The following is a 22,201-nucleotide window of genomic DNA, read 5'->3' on the forward strand; positions in this document are numbered from 1 at the left end:
GAAAAGGCCCTAGGCCAAAGTCCATCCCAAAGAAATGATAATGAAGTCCTTCCTGCCCAGATTACTTCTTTGGCCCACCTGTGTCCCAACCCCTCCCACCTACATTCCATCACCAAAACTATAAGAAGGGGAAACAACCGCACTTCCACGGATTCCACCTCTTGGGTCCCCTTCTTCCTCCGGGAGAAGTCTTTTCTGCTGTCCTTTAATAAACTTCTAATTTCTACTCTGACCTTGCCTCGGCGTGCTTCTTTGGTGTTATTCTTCAACATTGGGGAAGCAAGGACTCGTCACCGGTCAACAGTGGTATCACTACTACCCCAAATTATTACTAGTGGATTATGTAGAATTTTGGGGGGGGCTTTTAAAGAACCTTAACACTTTTATCAAAAATACATTTATTAAATTTATGCTGTTGCCAACATTTTTACATGTTTTTGTATCCTGGAATCCTTATTATTATTTTTTAAATTTTTCGTTTGGTGCTGAGTATTGAACACAGGGGTGCATTCCACTGAGCCACATCTACAGTCCTTTTTATGTTATATTTTGAGACAGACTCTCACCAAGTTGCTTGGAGTTTTGTTAAGTTAAAGAGGCTGTCTTCAAACTAATATTTCCCCTGTTTAATTTTCCTGAACTTATAGGATTTCAGGCATATGTCACCACACATGACAATTTTAGATTATTATAATAGCCATTCCAACAGTACTGTACAGGCTTCAGGAAATTTATTTGATTTATGAATTAAATCCCTGAGGCAAGTTTATGTGAAGTAGCCAGTGTAAGAGTGTTGTGTAAAGATTTCTTGGGAATAAACAGGGATTTTTTTTCTAACCTCTTTTGTGAATGACTGTTGGAAACCATAGTCCATAAAAGTCCTAGAAAAAGAATGCAAATTTATTTGTTTGCAGTTTACAGATATTTTCACGTGCCCAGTCACCTTTGCATCTAAAACTTGAAACTTCAGAATATAGTAACTCGAACAGTTAAAGTTGAAACAGTGCACAAATTTCTTTTAGGAGCAATTGGTAGTTGTGGAATTATTACTGTGGTAAGCAGAGTTGGGCCAGGGCTCTGGAAGGTCTAAAATCTCACTCAGGGTATCAGTGACTTACTTTATTCTACACTATTACACCCACAATACAATACTGCCAGCAATAGTAGTTGAGAAAATATGCTGATAATGTCTTGAGCTAAACTGGAACCTTTGATATTTGCCTACTTATGTGCATTGATCCCAGCTGAGTCATAAGCATGGAACAGGAATGTGAATAGGGTATTTTCTGGGCTTATTGTTTTGGGGTCAGCTGCTCCATTAGGGTGGGGGGTCTGAAACCAAGCAGGTACAAGTAGTTTTGTGTATGTTCCTTTGCTCTGGCTGAGGTCTATAATTTTAAATGACAAAAGATTTAGAGTAATGTGCTTGGACTTATTTTCCATACACTTCACAATTTACATCAAGGACAAACAACAGCTAGAATTTATCTCAACACCCTTTTGCATACTGTATGGAGTGAATATTAGTTAATAAGTATTAGGTATTAAGGTGCTATAACAAATATGCTTTAGGCAAATATATTTTGATGTTAGAACTTTAAGCAAACATATTTTACTGCTGTAAACAGGCTGATGTGACAAGTGTGTTAGATATAGATAAGGTAGTGACAAGTGCAAAGTGTGTTAGGTATGGATAAGGATGATGTAAGGGGAAAACCCCGGTGGGTGTAAACGAGTAAAAAAGTGAGGTAATGCTGTAAATTGGATATAAATATTGGGCACGGAGGACAGGCAGTACCATTTAGGCCATGCCCGCCTGATGGTCCGTCCAGTCTCTGCTCCGCTGCCTGCTGTGTGAGGATCCTGAATAAACGAGGCATTGAAAGACATCTTCGAGAGACATCTTCGTGTCGCCGGGATTCTGGTTCGGGTAGGACACGGCCGGGGACCCGCCTGCGGTTGACCTCCGAAACCAAGGCCCCTCCAGCCTCGGGAGCTGCTCGCGACACATACAAAATATAGGTTGACATTGAATATGTTGGAAGTTTAATCAAGGTTTATTAATTAGAGAACAGGCTGATCTAGAGAGAATGTAAAGTACAACCAAGTCCTATGTTTTCAAAACAAGAAGAAATGTGGGCTATATAGGCATGCAGAAGAATTTTTTTCTTTTTTCTTTGTTTATTTTATTTCATTTTTTTAATAGAAAGCACATAGAGGAAAAAGGAGACCAAGGTGGGAAATATAATTACTGGTAGGACTATGAAACATCAAAAAATAGAATCTGGATTTCAGAAAAGAAAGATTTGACATATTGTATTTGGAGATGTGGATGGCATGAGTGCTCACAAGAATGTTGTAAGCTTCTGAAAGAAAATTGGTATGGTGAAAGAAGCTTATGTAACCCAGATCCTTACTGAAGCCATTTTCTGCCCCCAAAATAAGCCATGCTAGGTAAACCACTGCTTGACTCTACTGCTGATTACTGAATAAAGAAAAGATTGCCAATGAGAGGTTTGCTTCATACCTTCCATCTTTGTCGTGTTTGTGTCATTTATGCTAATGTAATCAATCCAAAATTATACAAACAGTGATGACATTTCAGCCCCCTTGAAATTTGTCAATGAATTCCTGCCCATTTTGATGGAGGCTCACAGCAGGCCTAGCAGGTGCCCTGGAGAAGACTTGGACATGGATGGCAGTATTAGAACCTTATTTTCCTCCATCTGAAATTAATCAATATCTTGAGATGACTTTCTGGCTGGAGGCAGAAAACAGCAATCATTTCTTAAGAGTCGAGTTAGCTCAGAAATGTGTAAAACCCAGCTGGGCACTAGGGCTCAGTAGTTGACTGGTCAGAAATATCTGCAGTGGCCTCATGATGTCAGCCTTGCACAAAGAAAGATCGACATTGGTGCTTGCCCGGTTTCCAGGTAAGTCACATGGATCCCAGGCATTGGGCACTCACCTTCCTTCCTAAAAAACTTGCAAAGCCACTACCTAGGTGTTCATTCTTAATAGTAGCTGAACACTCTGTGCTTTTCAAGGAGAATAAATAAATAAATAACAGTATGATGACTGCTCACCCCAGCCTGCTTGTTCTAAGTGGGGCTGGGATTGAGGCTCAGTGGTAGAGCACTTACCTAGCATGTGTGAGGTCCTGGTTTTGATCCTCAGCATCACATTAGATAAATAAGTAAATGTATTGTGTTCATCCACAACTAAAAATTATTTTTAAAAAAGAGGCTAAGTGTTCTGTCTTGCTCCCCCAGATCAGTGGTGCAAAAAGTCTCATAATCCAGAGAAGCCTTATCATTAAGAGAGACTCAAGGAAGGGGCCGGCAGGGGGCGCCAGCAGGAAGAAGTCCACAGCTGAGGAGGGTCTGACTCCTGGCGCTCAGGACTTTCTAGAGGGAAGAAAAGGAACCCAGCGCCTCCCTGGGAACCGTGTCCTGTTGCCGTCTGGGTCCCCTGCCAGCCGGTGAAGGCAGTGTGCCCCTCTCGGTCTTTCTTCTTCATCTAGCTCGCTGGGGTCTAGGGCCGGAGCTCCCAGGCCACCTCTGTGGCCAGGGCGGGAGGCCTGTGGTGACTGCGGGCTGTGCTCCGGGCTCCATGCACCAGGCCTCATCTCCCAGATCGCTGGGCTCTGCAGGTTCCAGGCTTGGTGGTGTCTCTGGCACTCTGTTCTAGGGCTCTGGTCTGTCACTTTCTGTCACTATGAAGGGACCAGCATTGGAGCCGCATTCCTGGGGGCTGTGGGTGCCGCCTGCTGTGTGCCCTGTGAGTCCAGGCTGCCAGGCTTTCAGAAAGGACCTGAGCGCAGCCTCTGCTCCATGACCCTGAAAGTGCCTCATTGGGGAAACTGACTCCAGTGTGGAGCTCCTGGGCACCTTAAGGGATCTCAGGGGACATGTGAGGTGGGGCGCGGCCTGCAGAATGTGGGTTTGGGGAGGAGGAGTATGCGGCCTTAGGCCAGGCAACAGCAAAGAAGACCCCAGTTTACCCTCTGGGCTGGCCAGCCAGGCACTGTCAAGTAGGGACACCTGGGCCACCCATGGGAGGTCAAAAGGATGAAAACAACACCTCCAGTCCCGGGATGGCAGAGCCTAAGAGAGGGGCATTTTCTAAAAGATATGAAGAGATGGAAGATGGTCAAAACTAGTATATTCTAAAGTTGAAATGAAAGCTTGCAAAATTTTGGGACCCTACACTTGTGTACCTTGTGCCTAAAGAAATGTTCGGTCATTGACTCCCTTCTACCCGTTTAGTTTTTGTTTTTTTAATTTTAGCGAAGAATCTGTTTTGCCAGCATTTTCCAATTCACCTGGAATTATGGGTAATCATCCCATGTTTTATTCAAACTGTGGAGACTTGTGGGAGATTGTGGGTAGTGTAGTTTCATGATTTATTGGCTCTGTGCAGAGGATCTTGGGAACTTCCTCCCTCCTAGGATTATGGGTAATGTAGTCCAAATTGCCTTCCCACTGCTGGGTATTCTGGGAGCTTCCTCCCTGAGGATTTTGGGTAATGTAGTCCCATGATTTGACCTCTCCATGAAAAGAATTCTGGGAACTTCCTGTGCCATAGAATTGTGGGTCATGTAGTCCCACATATTACACAGTTGGGGACTTGCGGAAGCTTCCTTTCCTGTGGACTTGTGGGTATTGTAGTCCCATGATTTAGCCTCTCTGAGCAAAGAATTTTGGGAACTTTCCCTCCTTAGAATCATGAATGACCTAGTATCAACATTTGCTGTTCACCACTGGGTATTCTGTGAGTCTTTTTTTATAAGGACCCTGGGTGAAGTAGTAAAGAGCGTACCACTTACTTTGGGCAGCTCTGGGAATTCCACCCAATAGAATTGTGGGTAATGTAGTCCCATGATTTGTCCTCTTTGTGCAAAGGATCCTGGAAACTTCCTCCCCTTTAGTATTATGGGTAACATAGTCCCAGATTTCTCTACTCACCACTTGGTATTTTGGGTGCTACCATCCCTGAGGATGATGGGTGAAGTAGTCGTGAGCATACCACTCACTTTGGGGAATTCTGGGAACTTCCTCCCCCTCAGAATTGTGGGTAATGTAGTCACATAATTTATATTATCTGTGGGGAATTGTGGGAGCGTTCTTCCTGTTTGAATTGTGGGTAATGTAGTCTCATAATTTTTCTTCTTCATGCAGAAATCCGGAGAAATTCCTCTGCTAAGGATTATGGGTAGTGTAGTCCCAATATTTGCTTGCTCACTGCTGGGTATTCTGGAAGCCGTTTTACCCCTTAGTTTTGTGGGATATGTAATCCCAAGTTTTGCCTGCTCACTGCAAGAGGTCCTGGGAAATGCATCTTCATAGAATTCTGGAAATTAAAGTTCCATTACTTGCTTGCTCACTGATGGCTGTCCTGGGAGACTCTTCCCCTAAGAATTATTGGTAATGTAATTTCAGATTTACTGCTCATTTTGGGGAATCCTGGGTGCTTTGAGCCCATATAATTATGGGTATTATAGTTCTAGACATAACCACTTCGGAGGGGGAGGGGGATACCATTACCCATAATCCTAAAATGGAGGAAGTTCCCAGTATCCCACTTCCTCCATTTTAGTATTATTGGTAATGTCCCAGGTTTTTCCCTGATAACAGCATGGTCTCAAGCGAGGATTATGGGTAATGTAGTCCAAATTGCCTGCCCACTGTTGGGTATTCTGGGAGCATCCTCCCTGAGGATTTTGGGTAATGTAGTCCCATGATTTGCCCTCTCCATTCAAAGAATTCTGGGAACTTCCTGTGCCTTAGAATTGTGGGTCATGTAGTCCCACGTATTACATAGTGGGGGACTTGTGGAAGCTTTCTTTCCTGTGGACTTGTTACTTTCCCAGTGAGGATTGTGGGTAATGCAGTCTTGGGTTTATCACTCACTGGGGGATTCTGGGAGATTCCTCCCCCCATAAAGATTTAAATACAGTGTCAGGTTTACCACAGGCCAAGGGGTTCCTGGAATATCTTTGCCTTAGGTAATACAGTTCTGAGATTTATGAATAACATGCCCCCATTTTTCCTTGATAAGCATTGGCAATGCTGGCAGCTTCCCTTTTTTTTTCTTGGGATTGTGGGTAGTGTAATCCCTGGTTTAGATGGCCCACAGTAGGGAAATAGGAGTTCCTAAACCTTAGTCTGTACATGATAGATTCCTGGGTTTACCACTTATGACAGAGGATCTTGGAAACTTTCTCTCATTAGGATTGTAGGTAATGTAGTCCCATGTTTTACCTGATCACATAGGGAATCTTAGGAATTTCTGCCCATAGTAGGATTGTGGGTAAAGTGGCCTCACAATGAGGAATTTTAGAGCCTTTCTTTTTAGAAAATTATAGATAATTATGGAAAACTAAATTATAGGTTAATTTAGTCTTGGGTTTAACCCCTCAACATGGGGGATTCTAGGACTTTCCTACCTCTTTAGAATTGGAGGTAATATATTTCCAAAATTTATTTGCTTGCTTCAGGGATTCCTGGGAAACTTGTTAAAAATTATTGTCAGCACTATAGTCCTATTTGACTGCCCATTAGATAATCTTGGTGCTTACTACCCCTGGGATTGTGGAAAATGTAGTCCTTGGAATGCCCCTCACTATTGAGGATCCTGGGAACTTCCCAGGATTGTGGATAATGCAGTACCAAGTTTTAACTGCAAACTGCAGTGATTCCTTAAAAACTTATTCACAAAGGATCATGGGCACAGTAATTCAATTTGACTGGTCACTGATGGGCAACCATGGCAGTTTCTGCCCCTTACAATTGTCGGCAATAGTCATTGGAATTTCCCTCTTCCTGTAGAGGATTATGGAAACTTCCTCCCTAAGAACTGTGGGTAATATGATCCCAAAATTTGCCTACCTACCTCAGAGAATTCTGGAAAATTTGTCCATGTAGGATTGTGGGTAATGAATATTTGCAATTTATCACATAGCAGGAAAATTTAGGAGCATACTGTGTCATAGCATTGTGGGTTTTGTAGTCCTTGGAATTGCCCTCTTACTGTGGAGGATCCTGGGAACTACCTCACTAAGTATTGTAGTGAATGTTGTCTTGTAATTTTCCAGATGACTGTATGGATTACTAGGAAACTTGTGCATTAAAAAACTGGCCATCAGTGAGCAGTCAAATTAGTCCAATTTGACTGCTCACTGATGGACACTTGAAGGGTCTTAACCCTTACAATTGTGGGCAATGTATTCCTTGGATTTACCTTCTCAATGTAGAGGATATGGGGAAATTCCAACCTAAAGATTGGGTAAGGTAGTCTCACACTTTGATTGAACACTGCAGAGATTCTGGGAAACATGTCCATGTGGAATGGTGGGTAATGTAGTCTAGCAATTTCACCACTCATTTCAGGAACACCTGAAAGCTTTAAGGACCACAAGACTGGGGACAATGCAATTTTCAAAACTGCCACCTAGCTACATAGAATCCAAGAACTACTACCCTAAGAATTATAGGTAATGTAGCTCAACAATTTTAATGCTAACTGCAGGGTTAGGTTTAAGGTAAGATTGTTAGGGTTATGGTTAGGGTTAGGGTCAGGGGTTAGGATTAGAGTTAGAGTCAGTGAACTGATTTCTATGATACCAAGACTCACAGCAGTACTGTACTCTACATGGTAACCTGGGGAATTTAGGCTCTATTGATGGTACCACTCTCAGAGTTACTGGCTATATGTGCATAACCACAGAATAGGGTTCCTATTATAGGCAGTTTCACTGGCTCCTGAACTCTGTGAAAAACCATATAACTTATCTTATATGATGGTAGGATACACAAGCCTGGTGAGCAAAATGTAGAACATAGTTAACTGTTTCTAATATGTTAGAATTCCCAGAACTGTTGATATCTACCTATGGTTCTTGGGATTTATGATGAAAAACCTACCATATCAATGGTAGGGTCTATGGGAGCCATATTGGAGCTTTCCATTATGGCAGGATTCATATATCTGCTGACCTTTATGTGTAGAAAAAGGAACCAGTTTCTATAATGGGAGGAAAGCAAAGCTGCTGTATCTACAAGGAGATTCAGAAAAGTGGTGTTGTATTTTCTAAGGATCCCCAGGTCTTCTGCACTTTACTTGGAGATCCAGATAAGTAGTGTCTTATGATAGCAGTTATAAAAGCTATGCTGGTCTCCATGTGAAAAGCAAGTGAAATAGGGTTCAATTGTGGTAGAAGTCAAATGACTGATTTACTGTGTGTCCAAAGCTAGGGAACTGGGTTTCTCTCATAACACACAGAGGTGCTCAACTGTATGTGAAGACAGAAAAATGGGTTTCTGTGATGGTAGGTACCCCAGTGCTTCTAAACTCTGTGGTGGCAAGCCAGGAATCTGAGTTTCTTTTGTTGACAATGTGATTATTGTTGCTGGGTCTACATATAGAGACAAGTAACTGGCATTATAGGATGGCAAGACATGCAAGACTGCCAGATTCTACTTTGAGAGTCAGGGAAATAGGGTTTTATGATGATAGGTGTTTGAAGGCTGCTGGACTTTATTTTGAAATCCAGGCAACAGGGTTTAAATTAAGGCTGACTCCAAGGACTGCATGGCTCTCCATGGAGGCCTGGTCAATTGCAATCTATGATTTCCTAATACCCAAAGCTGCCTTAAAAAATGTGGAGTCATAGAACTGGGTTTCCTTGATGACAGGACACCCAAAGCTACTTGAATCTCTGTGGAGAGTAAAAAATGACAAATTCTATGATGAAAAAACTTATAGAATTTTTAGGTTTTTCAGGGATAGCCAGAGAACAGGAGAAATAAAAATAGCAGGAATTCCAAGCCTTCATGATCATATTTGGAGAGTTAAGGAACTGGAGTACTGATGACAGGAATCTCCATGCTGCAGGACTCTTTGTAGAGTGTCAGGGATTTGAGGTTCTATTATGACAACTTGAGATTTGACACTATAATGGTGAAACTCACAAAGTTGTTGAGATTTATGTATCCTAGGTAAATGGGGTTATATTATGACAGGATTCACATTGTTTTTGGTCTCTTGGTGAAAATTGAGAGATCTTGATTTTATGTTGACAGGACTCAAAGTGCTACTGTGGTACATGCAGAGAACAAACAGATGAAATTAATTCGATGGTAGAATTCCCATCCTGTCTGAGCTGTACATGAAAAAACAAAACAACAACAAAACAGGTTTTCACGATGCACAGGGCTCCTGGACTCTACAATGAGAGATGAAAAACTGTGTTCTATGACAGCAGGACAACTGAGCTTGATGTAGAGAAAAGAAACTGTTTTCTTTTTTTAAGAGAGAGAGAGAGAGAATTTTAATATTTATTTTTTAGTTTTCAGTGGACACAACATCCTTGTTTGTATGTGGTGCTGAGGAAACCTGGGCCGCACGCATGCCAGGTGAGCATGCTACCACTTGAGCCACATACCCAGCTCAAGAAACTGTTTTCTATGATAGCATAAACACCAGAGCTGCTATGAGATATGTGGAAAGCCACGGAACAGAGGTTTGATAAATTGGCCTCCCATGTTTTGTTGGCTTTACTTGGAGACAGAGAAATGGGGTTCTATCGTGTCAGAACTCATAGTTCTGCAGGTCTGTATATGGTTTCTATGATTGAATGACTCTCAGGACTGCTGTTCTCCATGGATATAGCAAGTGCACTATTTTTTAAATGTTTCCAGGAAATTCAAGTCTGGTGGAATTTACATGGAAGTCACAAGGAACTGGGGTTATATGATGCCAGGACACTCAGTACTTTTGGGCTCTTGGTAAAAAAAAAAAAAAGGAAAAGGGTTGTATTGTTGGAGTGACTCCCAAAGCTTATGGGCTCTATGTGCAGAGACAGGAAACTATGTTTCTGTGGTTACAGCAAACCTGGAGCTTCTGGGCTTTATGTGGAGTAAAAGTACAGTGGGATTCCGTTGCTTGCAGGATTTGTAATGTTACTGGACACTTCTATGTGGACATCCAGAGAACTGAGATTTTATAACAGAATTCACAATTCAACTGAGCTCTATATAGACAGAGGGGAACTTGGTTCTATGATGGCAGGGGACTGAAGTTCTATGAAGGTGGTCTCATAGGGCTGCTAGGCTTTATGTGGAGAGTCAGATCATGGGATTTCAATAATTTTGTGTCTCCCAGCACTACTATATCCTGTGTGGAGAGCTGGTGAACTTGGGTTCTATGGTGGCAGCACACACAGGCTGGTGAATCTGCTGGACTCTACAATGAGAGATGGGGAGAAGAAAACTGGTTTCCATAATGACAAGATGGCAAGGCTTTGGGTATCTGTATGCAGAGCTAGAGTCTTGGATTACATGTTGGCAGGAATCACAGGGCTTCTGGAATCTATTTAAAGAAGGAGAGACCTTTGTTTCTATGATGTCAGGGCATGAATGACTGCTAAGCTGTACATGGAGAGGTATAAAATGATGCTTATAATGACAAGATACATAGGTCTGCTGAAGTCTACATTGAGAGTATAGAATCTTGGTTTCTAGACTCAGATTTTATTCACTGCATTACTTGCAGGCCTCTGAGAATTCACCTGGAGAGCCAGGAAACTGGTATTCCATGATGACAGGACTTGTAGTGATGTTTGTCTCTATCTGTAGAGCCAAGGAACTGGGTTTTTATCATGACAAGACTCCCCAGGCTAAAGCACAGTACTTTAAGAGGCAGGGGCTTTGGGTTATATGATGGCAGGACTCTTAGGCCTGCTGAGGTCTATGTGGAGAGCCAGGAAAATTGGGTTCTGTGATGGCAGGGATGCTGGGTTCCATGCAGAGAGACAAAAGTGACTTTTATAATGACAGTATATACAGTGCTTCTGGGTGGGTTTTTCTTCAAAATCTAGGTGTAGTGGAGCACATCTGTAATCCCAGTGGCTCAGGAGGCAGAAGGATCATGAGTTCAAAACCAGCCTCAGCAACAGTGAGGCACTAGGCAACTCAGTGAGACTCTGTCTCTAAATAAAATACAAAAAAGGGGCTGGGGATGTGGCTTAGTGTTCAAGTGCCCCTGAGTTCAACCCACATCACCAAAACAACAACAACAGCAACAACAACAAAAACCCCACAGGAAACTGCAATTCTAGGATGGTAGGACTATCTGTCCTGCTAATATTTATGTGGAAAGCATTGAAGCTGAGGTTCTATTTATGGAAGAATTCCCGGTCTCCTGGAGTCTACAAGAGAGACAGGTAAGTGGGTTTCTCTGGCAGCAGTGAAGCCAGAATTGGACAGGCAGTCAGTGTAGAGAGGTAAATTGAGTCAGATCAGATCTAGGAGGCCAATTTGAGTGAATATGGGCAGTTGGATATTGTCCCCTGAGGGATCTTAATCAAGAACCTTCCCCTGCTCCAAAGTAACCTGTCCCAGGAATTTCCCCTCCCTATAGGGAGATATAAGGTTGTTAATGTGTCCTTGGCTACTGTGCCCTGCCCTTCCCCCTTCAGCCCACCAATTTCCCATCTTTTGGCCCTCCCACTGGGCATTCCTGGGCCTAGTCACTAGGCAGGAAGGAGAAAGATAAGGGGGAAAAGGCAGGAGAACAAAGGAATCCTAGGACATACAAAAAAGACAGAACACCTGGCTTCTTGGGATACCAGGATACCAGCTATGGCCCCCTTCTCCCTTGCTGGAGGAGTCTACATTACCCCTTTTAAAATAAACCTGGGTTCCCATACTTGCCTCAGTGTGCTTCTTTAATGTTCAAACTTCAACATGTGGGAAAGCAGGACTCTCACTGATAACCGGTGGTGTTACTGCTGTTTACTTCCCTGATCATTGAAGTATAACACCAGAGAAGCATGCCGAGGCAAGTGTAGAGTGGAAAGTGGAAGGCTTTATTAAAGGATAGCAGAAAACACTTCCTCCTGGAGGAAGAAGGGAACCCAAAAGGTGGAATCCGTGGAGGGGAGAGGTCTTCCCTTTTTTATAGGTAAGGTCTTCTTTTATTCCACCCCCATTTCTGTCCTTTGTTTCCCTTTATCCTGCCATGATAGAATGTAGGTGGGAAGGCCAAAAGGTGGGAGACAGATGACTGGAGGAGTAATCTGGGCAGGAAGGGCCTGGGGTGGTTCGATTAGCACCTCCCTGTTTGCTGGGAGCTGTTTCATTAACAGTTTCTTAGAATGTGTTCCAGTATTGGGGACATTAACATTTCAATTTACCCAAGTGCTGCTCTGGTTTCCTGAACTGCATTCTCGATTATGGTCTCCATTTTTTTTTTATCTTACTCTATATTAGACCCAATTTACCTAACTACCTATCTTTAAATCTGGCTTCAGCAGTGTCAGCAGGGCACTCAGTTCCTCTGAACTCTATGTTTAGAAAAAGTGGAACTGGGGTTCTCTTGGTGGTAGGACTCACAGTGATGCTAGGCTTTACATGATGAGCTAGTAAATTAGAGTCTATGACAGCAGTACTCACTGGGAATCTTGGCTCTTTTGTGGAGCATCTAGAATCTGGGATTTTATCATGGCAGTATAGCTGGGGTCTATGTAGAGAGCCAGGGACCTTGAATTGTGGAGAGCAGGATTTGCAGAGATGGTTATCTCCTCATGGAATGTCAGAAAACAGGATTGGGGGAGCCTTCTGGCTGGAGTGATGATGAGGTACACAGTAAGATGGACCTTAAACAATGGTGAGGATTTTAATTAAGGCAAGGACATTCTAGGCACTCAGAGCAGCAAGAACCAAGGTGATAAGAGAGGTAGCAAGTCATAAAGACACAGGATTTATTTAGAAGAGTGGTTCTTTGTGGTGAGCCGTTTCTTCAGACCGGTCGCCATTACAAGATGGCGCCGGCCTCGTTGTGGTCTGTGACAAACAACTCCTTCTTTGGGAGAGTTGGCACTTGGTTCTTTGACACCCTATGAGAAAGCTCCACGTGGCAGCTTCACATTGGGTGTTCGGATACTTTATTAAGGCTGGGAGGGGCTTCCGGGAGAGGAAGAACTCTGCAGAGCCTGAATAAACAGCTGTAAGAAGATTCCCGGTGTTGCGTCTTCCTTGCGGGCAAGGGGGTCGCGACAAGTGGTGCCGAGACCCGGGAAAATCAAAACTTGCAAGTCGTCAGAGGTGGTGCACTGAACAGTCCCGGTAAGTGGGACCCCATAGTCCCGGTGAGTGGGACCCGACAGTCCCGTGGGTGGGACCCGATAGTCCCGGTGGGCGGGACCTGATAGTCCCGGTTAGTGGGACCCGCGACCAAAGCGGAATCAGCTCCTCTCCTAAGAAAGAGAGAGCCTCATATTTTATTGCAGCTGCACTGTGTACTTTCACTTTTGTTTTCTGTGTTTCTTTTGTTGCTGTGTCCTGTTTTATTTGGCTACTGTCTGAAAAGATCAGCACTCCAGGCGCTAGACACTCCCTTACTAGTTTTTCACACAAATATGTAACAAGGCCTCTGGCCTTGAGCTGGGCTTCACAGTGCTGAGTACATTTCTAAGATAAGGGAGTTACTAACTGGGCTCCATGGTAACAGCTGGCAGGAGGAGGAACTGGAAAGGGAGATAGAGGAACTGGAGGGTCGAATGAAGAAGTCAAGATTTAAAGCATCTACGGCCCCGATCCCTGTTGCGCTCCCTCCTTATAACCCCGATTGGAACGAGGACAACCCCAGAAGGCAGGGGGGGTGTTCAGTGGCAGCCTAAGATATCCCAAACTTTTCCAGTAATTGAAAACCTGGATGCCGATGGACAGCCGGCCAGAGTGTATGTTTCTTTAGCCTTTAAGGACATTAAACAACTAAAGGAGGCAATTACTAATTACAGACCCCATGCCCCCTTTACATTGACTCTCTTCGAGTTTTTCTCTGCCAATCAGCTGACACCTAGTGACTGGCAACAACTTTGCAGGGCTGTATTGTCCGGAGGGATTTTTTTTTGTTGTTGTTGTTGTTGTTGTTGTGGACAAGTGAAAATCAAGAGAGGTGTCGTGAGCTAGCCTGAGTCAATCAGGACGCCGGCTTCCCACAGTGTAACCTTGAAATTTTAACAGGCTCAGGACAATATGCTATCATAAATCAGCAAATTAATTATGGTCCTGGGGTCTATGCTCAGATAGCTACAGCAGCGAGCGTAATTCCAAGTTTGATGCTCAGGGACGCCCACTGCAGCCGGGAAACGGGAACAGGGGCCCACCCCGGGCCCCGGAAGCCAGAGTGTACGGGGCGGTCCAGAGACAGAACAAGCTGCTACCGCAGTAAGATCTTGGCCAGGCGGGGAAAAATGCAGACAAAATCAAACAAAATGCAATCGGCTAGGAAACCTTGGGGAACTTTTGCCTCCAAAATGAGCAGCGGACTCCATGTTGCTTGCATCACCATGGTAACCATGGGGTGCCTAGCCAGAAGAGCGGCTTCCTGGTCCCACCTCCCACACTTTTGGGGGCTGCCGATTGGTTCTTCCACAGTCACTCAGACAGGACTTCTAGTCCCGCCTTCCAGCCACTGACCTGTTTTGCTGTGTTTCAGATTTCTACCGGAGCTACTCAGAGCCTATATTTTTGAAACATGCCTGCCTATCAATGCTAACAAAAGATATCTTTCTCAGACAAAATTTAATTCCACAGCTTTCTATGTTACAGTCCTAAATTTAAGCTAGTTCCAAGTTAAATAACCTGACTTTTCTCTGTAGTTGTGTTACTAAATAATGTTCTATTGATGAGAGATATCAAATATGCTTCTTTATATTTTACTTTTAATTTTGGAAGTTATGAGGATGCATTTGCTTGCCACAGGAACAAGCCGGCAAGGTTCCTGTGATGACCAAAAAATCCTTATTCTAATTGCTAACTATAAAAATAAAAATGTATACTCAAGGATCTTATTTCAGTACATCAAGTGACGTCACATAGAAGAGTGCACTCCTAGTTAAAAATAAATTAACATGGATCCAAATATTTTAAGACCACGTGGTTACATAAAGTTAATACAATTATAAGTTAAGTTCTTATTCTTAATATATATTTTTTAGATATTTAAATAACCTATATTTGTTAATCTATAAATTAATTAGCACATGCCTAATTGATTAATTAATATATATTTGCCTAATTGTTTTTCTTCAACAGGAAACCCATAATTTATGTTTTATATTTACATTTATCAGATACTCTGCCTTTTCAGTTACAGATATTTGAGATAAATGTGTTTACTGTAAATTTGCTTTTAAGTGAAAATGCAATCACGTAGTTTCTCCTTCTCAAAGTTACTGTTTAAACTCATAAGATGATAAATTATTATAATTATTTCTACAAAATATCTAAGGGTTTTAACTATATTTTCATTGATATTTCTTATCAAAGTATAATAATTTGTTTATGGATCCTAAGGTTTTCAGAAATTGTTCCACAGTGTATTTTTTTTTAAAGAACAAGATGTTCCAACAAAGACAAAGCACACATGGATCCTAAGAAGAAGAAAGAAATCATCTTTGGGTAAAATAAGGTCTTTCTATTCATTTCCCTAAGTAAAAAGATTTTTATATTGTTATCTAAACAAAAAAGAGAGAAAAATTTCATATACTAAACTGACTATAATTAACTTAAAGATATTTCAGTTTATTTTCCTAATTTAACCATACTAATGTGAGCTAAAATTTTGTCCATATTTTGACATGACAAACACCTATTGGAATGTGAGTTTATTTCTTTACAGAAAGATCCTTGTTGCCTAACAATTCTTACTGTTTAAGATAGGGATTAATTTTGGTAAATAAATTCACATTGTTGATTAAACATTAAGTATATTAAACTACTAACTTAAACCCCTGTATGACCTTTTGAGAGGAGGCCCCTCACCCACCTCCCTGCGAAAACCTACTCCAAAAGCCTTGAAGGCACTCAGGTTAATAGAAACAGCCTTACAAGAGATGCAGGTTACCCAGATAGATTATTCTATACCCCTATCATTTATAATCCTGCCATCAAAATTAACTCCTACTGGAGTGTTTTGACAGACTAGTCCCATCTATTGGGTCCATTTACCTGCTTCTAACTCTCGGGTGATAACTCCCTTTTATGAACTGGTGATAAATCTGCTCTGGAAAGCCAAATATTTGGGTGATGCACTATTTAAAAAGACTCTTGACATTCTCATTCAACCTTATACCCAAGATATGATTTTAAAATTACAACAAAAACATGATCTTTGGTGTCTTTTTCTTTGTACTTTCAAAGGTAAAATTGATAATCACTTTCCCCGACATAAACTTCTAGAAGGCCTTAAGAGATGTCCTATCATTTTTCCTAAAATTATTAAAAGAGAGCCTATTTCGGGAGCTCAAACTGTTTATACAGACGGAGCAAAAAGGGGGGTTTGCTGTTGTTTTTGATGGATCTCAAGTAATTTGACACCCTGTTCCTAAACTGTCTGCCCAAAGATCAGAAGTTGAGGCTCTAATTATGGCCCTTAAACTATACAATTCCATCCCACTTAATGTGTATACTGATAGTCTCTATGTTGCTAAGTTAGCCTCAGTTATTAAAACAGCCCCTTATATTGGCAGGCAATCTACTATTATGGAACAATTACAAACAGTTCAGCTCCTTGTTTGGGCTAGACGAGATCCTTTATTCATTGGACATATCCAAGGACACTCAGAGCTCCCTGGGCCTCTGGCGGAGGATAATGCTAAAGCAGATGCTGCCACTCATAATATGGGCCTAGTATACACTATAACCAAGTATGATGAGGCCTCACAACTCCATGCTAAATTCCATCTAAATTCACAATCTTTACGCTTCCGCACAGGATGCTCGCGTGATCAAGCTTTACAAATTGTCTCCCTGTGCCCAGTATGTGCTCCATTTCTTCATTTTCCCAGTTTGGGTGTTAATCCTAGAGGCTTACAACCAAATGATATCTGACAAACTGATGTTACCCACTTCCCTAGTTTTGGTAAGCTGTCTTTTGTACATGTTTCTATTGATACATACTTTGGCTATATCTTTGTTACATTACACACTGGGGAAAAGGCCAAAGATGTTATTGGACATCTCTTAAAAGCTTTCTCTTGCATGGGCAGTCCACGTTGTCTCAAAACAGACAATGGACCTGCATATATAAGCCAAACAATTCAACGGTTCTGCACCCAATGGGAGATTGAACACAAAACAGGTATTCCTTATAACCCCCAGGGACAAGCTATTGTGGAACGAGCCCATCAACATTTAAAAATTTATCTACAAAAAATAAAGGAGGGGAAAATATATAGATGCTGCCAGGGACCTAAGGCCTATTATTGTGCCTCCTGGGGATGTGAAACCTCTAGTAATGGGTATTGACTTAAGAATTCACCTAGGAATGACTATGCCCATTTCTGGCAAACAAATATTACTATTCAGTTTACTTCCAATGGAAGACAACAACCAGATTGGACTTAAGGATATCTCTGGGGGCTGAGTATTTACACCCCCGGACAGTACAATCCTGGCCTGCTTTTTCGGCTCAAATTGACCACAGAACAGCCTACTGGAAGTCTAATAGGACCTAATCAGGTGCTCGGAGACCAAAAGGCCCCATCTGGACCCAAGCAGCCCATAGCCCCAACAGTAAAACCTTCCCCCAGCGGTCAAACAAAAACTATGGGCTATCAAACCTTTGATGATGCCCCTGAGCCCATATACCCTGGAACTGGAGATCGCCTTCTTAATTTGGTCCAAGGAGCCTTCTTCGCTCTCAATGCCACTAATCCTAACAGGACCCAAGATTGCTGGCTATGCTTGACCTCCAGGCCGCCCTATTATGAGGGGGTAACGATACTGTCTAATTTATCCTCTAATACCACTGCAGATCCTAAATGTTATTCTCTGCCCAGCTATAAGTTGACTATCATGGAGGTCATGGGGCAAGGGGTTTGCTTGGGAAAGGTGCCGCTTTCACGCCAACATTTCTGCAACATCACCCGACCAATAAATCAATCTCAATCTGATTATTTGTGGGGTCCCAAAGGGTCCTATTTTGCTTGCAATACTGGGTTAACTCCCTGTGTTTCCATGGCAGTCTTAAATACAACTACTGATTTCTGTGTGTTGGTACAACTATGGCCGAGGATATCTTATCATGGGTCAGACTACGTCCTGGGACGCCTTGAGGGACATACTCGGCTCCCCAGAGAACCCATAACTATGACTATTGCCCTCCTATTGGGCATAGGCAGAATAGCAACCGGAATAGGAACAGGGACAGCCACCTATGTCCAGGGAGGTCAATTACTAAATCTACAAATGGCTATGAATGAGGATTTAACAGCCATGGCCAAATCAATTACCGCCTTGGAAAAGTCCCTCACCTCCCTCTCAAAAGTTGTGTTACAAAATAGGAGGGGACTAGATTTATTGTTCGTAAGGGAAGGAGAACTATGTATAGCTTTATAGGAACAGTGTTATGCTTATGCAGATCACACTGGGGTAATCCTAAAACTATAGAAAAGGTCACGGAAAGATTGGCTAAAAGACAAAAGGAGTTTGAAGCACAACAAGGATGGTTTGAACAATGGTTTAAAAATACCCCATGGCTGACTCCTTTGATGTCCACTGTAATGGGACCGCTTTTCGGTCTCCTTCTTGTAGCTGCTGTAGGCCCCTGCCTTGTCAAGAGAATGACACAATTTATTAAAGACCAAATTAACATTCTGACTTCTAAGCCAATACAGGTCCATTATCAACGCCTACAAACCAAAGATGATCTTACTGAAGTTTGTCTCCGACCAATTCGAAGATGATTTTTCTACAATGATTCCTGCTTCATGCCTTTCTCCTTTTGCCCCCTTTTCTTCCTTATTTTTATTATTCCTCTCCTCTGACTCTATGCCCTGTTGAACCGGAACCAATTAAAGACCTAATAATGACTGGCTGAATAGATACCACTAAACGCCTTGGCAACAACGAGCTGATCTTGTAGTACCCAGAGACGGGCAACTTTCACGCTTGCACTGCAACCTAAGACAGGGGAATGGGGCCTCCCCAGAGACAGGTAAGCACTGTAAGGGCAGTGAACGACCTAAGACAGGGGCTACTTGATTCCCTTTGACGTGCCACAAACAAAAGAGGGGGAACTGCTGGCACGGACTCCCCCCGGCCCCCAGGGCTTGGATCCAGCCCTGGTTTCTTGTTGTGCACGTCAAAGAGGCCAGCTCACAAGGCCTTGAGGCAGCTCACCAGGCCTTGAAGGACTTGTGGTGTCTGTTTTCATATTATTCAGCCTATAACGGTCATGTGGGAACGTCTTGACCTGCTTGGGTCCGATAAGGTTCCTGGTTGAAGGCTTGGTATGAGTTAACAAGAACTTTCTGTCTCCCCCCGCCCTTGCTCCCGCCTACTGGTAACTTTCCATTCTATCTGCAAGAAATATATAAGTATGTGCTGAGCCATACTATGCAGCCACTTCTGCACAGTGGGATAGGACCTCTACTCTCGCCTGTGTTGTTTTTAGAAAACAAAAGGGGGAACTGTGGTGAGCCGTTTCTTCAGACCGGTCGCCATTACAAGATGGCGCCGGCCTCGTTGTGGTCTGTGACAAACAACTCCTTCTTTGGGAGAGTTGGCACTTGGTTCTTTGACACCCTATGAGAAAGCTCCACGTGGCAGCTTCACATTGGGTGTTCGGATACTTTATTAAGGCTGGGAGGGGCTTCCGGGAGAGGAAGAACTCTGCAGAGCCTGAATAAACAGCTGTAAGAAGATTCCCGGTGTTGCGTCTTCCTTGCGGGCAAGGGGGTCGCGACAGTTCTTAAATTTTTTGTCTCAGAGGCTGAGGCAGGAGGATCACTTGAGAGGTCTTGAATTTGAGACAAATACTGGGCAACAGAGCACAATCCCATTTTTGAAAAACATTGTTCATCATGAAGGACTTTTATCATAAGATGACATCAAATGGTTTTTATTGTTTTGGAAATTAAAATTGAGTAAAGTTTGAGTTACTGTGTCAATTCCCTATGACTGCTCAAGGAAGTTGCCACAGATAGTGACTTAAATGACAAAAAATTATTATCTAGGCTCCTGTAGTAAGAAGTCTAAGATGAGTTTCACAGGGCTAAAATGAAGGTATGCCAGACAGCAATCTCTTGATGTCTAGCTCCCAAGATCAACCTCAGCTCCCTGGGATTACAGATGTGCACCACCAAGCCCAGCAAAAGATTCTTAATCATATCTACAAAATCCCTTTTGTCACTTAAGATAACATATTGAAATGTTCCACAGATGAAACCTGTATATATCTTTGAAAGAACATTATTTTGCTTACTACAATTAGTAATTTATTAATTGCACATTGGCACACACCCATAAATCTTAGGGACTTGGGAAGTTGAGGCAAGTGGATCAAAAGTTTGAGAACAGCCTGGGACACTTATCCAGACCCTGTTTCAAAATAAAACAAAAGTCTGGGGATGTAACTCAGTGGCCCACATCCCTGGGCTCACACCTCAGTACCTCAAACACACACACACATATACACATACCCACACAGTAATAAATGCATTACAAGTAAACATAAAATTGTTATCAATAATAATCAAAAAAGTGAGAAGAGCAGTATTGTTTTACTCTTTTGCAAATATTTTAAAGTCTAGCCTGATTAAATGCCAGATTCTTGAAATTTGCTTCTGCATTCAGTTTCTTGGGTTAATGTAAGTCTGGTAGTCTCTGGCCAAATTCTGCTATACAAATATGAAATGATGATAATAAAAAGGCAAATAATGTATTATACCATGAAGAGTTTTCATTTTATGGACCCTCTGAAAGAGCCTCTTGTTCCATAGGGGCTTCTGGATTATACTTTTGATGGTTATGTTTGAGTTTGTTTGAGATACAAGGTGTATGAGTGGATGATGACCTTGGAACTATTGTTGTCATATTGATCTCCCACTGTTACCACTGTTTACCAGTGAAGAGTCCTTGCTTCCCCAATGTTGAAGTATAACACCAGAGAAGCACACCTAGGCAAGATCAGAGTGGAAAGTAGAGGCTTTATTAAAGGACAGCAGAAAAGACTTCTCCCAGAGGAAGAAGGGGACCCAAGAGATGGAATAGTGGAGGGGCGGTTGTCCCCCCTATTTATAGCTAAGGTCTTCTTTCCTGCATTCCTGTCACATTCCTGTCCTTTGTTCTGTCAAGGGTGGGGCACAAGTGGGCCAAAGGAGTAAGAAAGGACTTTTGAGTCAGCATCTTCAAGTTTGCTGGTAGCTGTTTCATTAACACTTCTTTGGGATGGGTTCTGGGCCTTGGGGACATTAACATTCCATGAGTTGTTCTGCTTTTCCAGGACTTCATTCCCAACATGGCCTCCATTTTGGATTTTACTCGATATTAGACCCGATTTACCTAACTACACTGACTACCTATCTTGAAATCTGGCTTCACCACCTATGGTGGCCACTGAGTCACCAAATGTCTGTAAGTTATACTGACATCAATGGAGGCTTTATGAATTGGAAAAGGTGTCACTATGTTGTTTTTTATTTTCATTTTTTAGTTGTAGATGGACACAATATCTTTATTTATTTACTTATTTTTATGTGCTGCTGAGATTCAAACTCAGTTCCTCATGCATGCAAAGCAAGTGATCTACCACTGAGCTACAACCCCATTCCACTATGTTGTTTTTATATTATTATTTTTGCAGTACTGGGGATTGAAACTAGGGGCTCTTGCATGTTTGGCAAGTGCTCTGCCACTAGTCAAGATCTCTATCTCTCCTTGCCCTTTATTTTATTGTTTTTTTGAGACACAAGGGATGGCTAGGTTGCCCAGGTTGGCCTTGAACTTTCCAGGACTCCTCCTGCCTCAGCTTCCCAAGTAGCTGGGATTATATGTATGCCCTACAGCACTGGCTCGCCACATGTTTTTATTTATTTATTTATTTTTTACATTTTATTATTATTAGTTTTTCAGTTTTAGGTGGACACAACATCTTTATTTTTAGGTGGTGCTGAGGATCGAATCCAGTGCCTCATGCATGCTAGGCAAGCACTCTACCATTGAGCCACAACCCCAGCCCTTCATCACATGTTTTTAAATGGAGAAAGATATGATTTAAATTTTCAAGTTACTTTAGTAGAATGCTGGTAACATTTTGTTGCAAAAAAGAAAAAACCACATAATTTTCACATGGAGGGTGAGAGTAAAAAATCTGTCATAATGAGGAATTAAGAAAGTAATAGTTCAGGGTT

This window comes from Spermophilus citellus, assembly GCF_964194105.1.
Source record: "Spermophilus citellus genome assembly, chromosome: 1".
Taxonomy (NCBI): domain Eukaryota; kingdom Metazoa; phylum Chordata; class Mammalia; order Rodentia; family Sciuridae; genus Spermophilus; species Spermophilus citellus.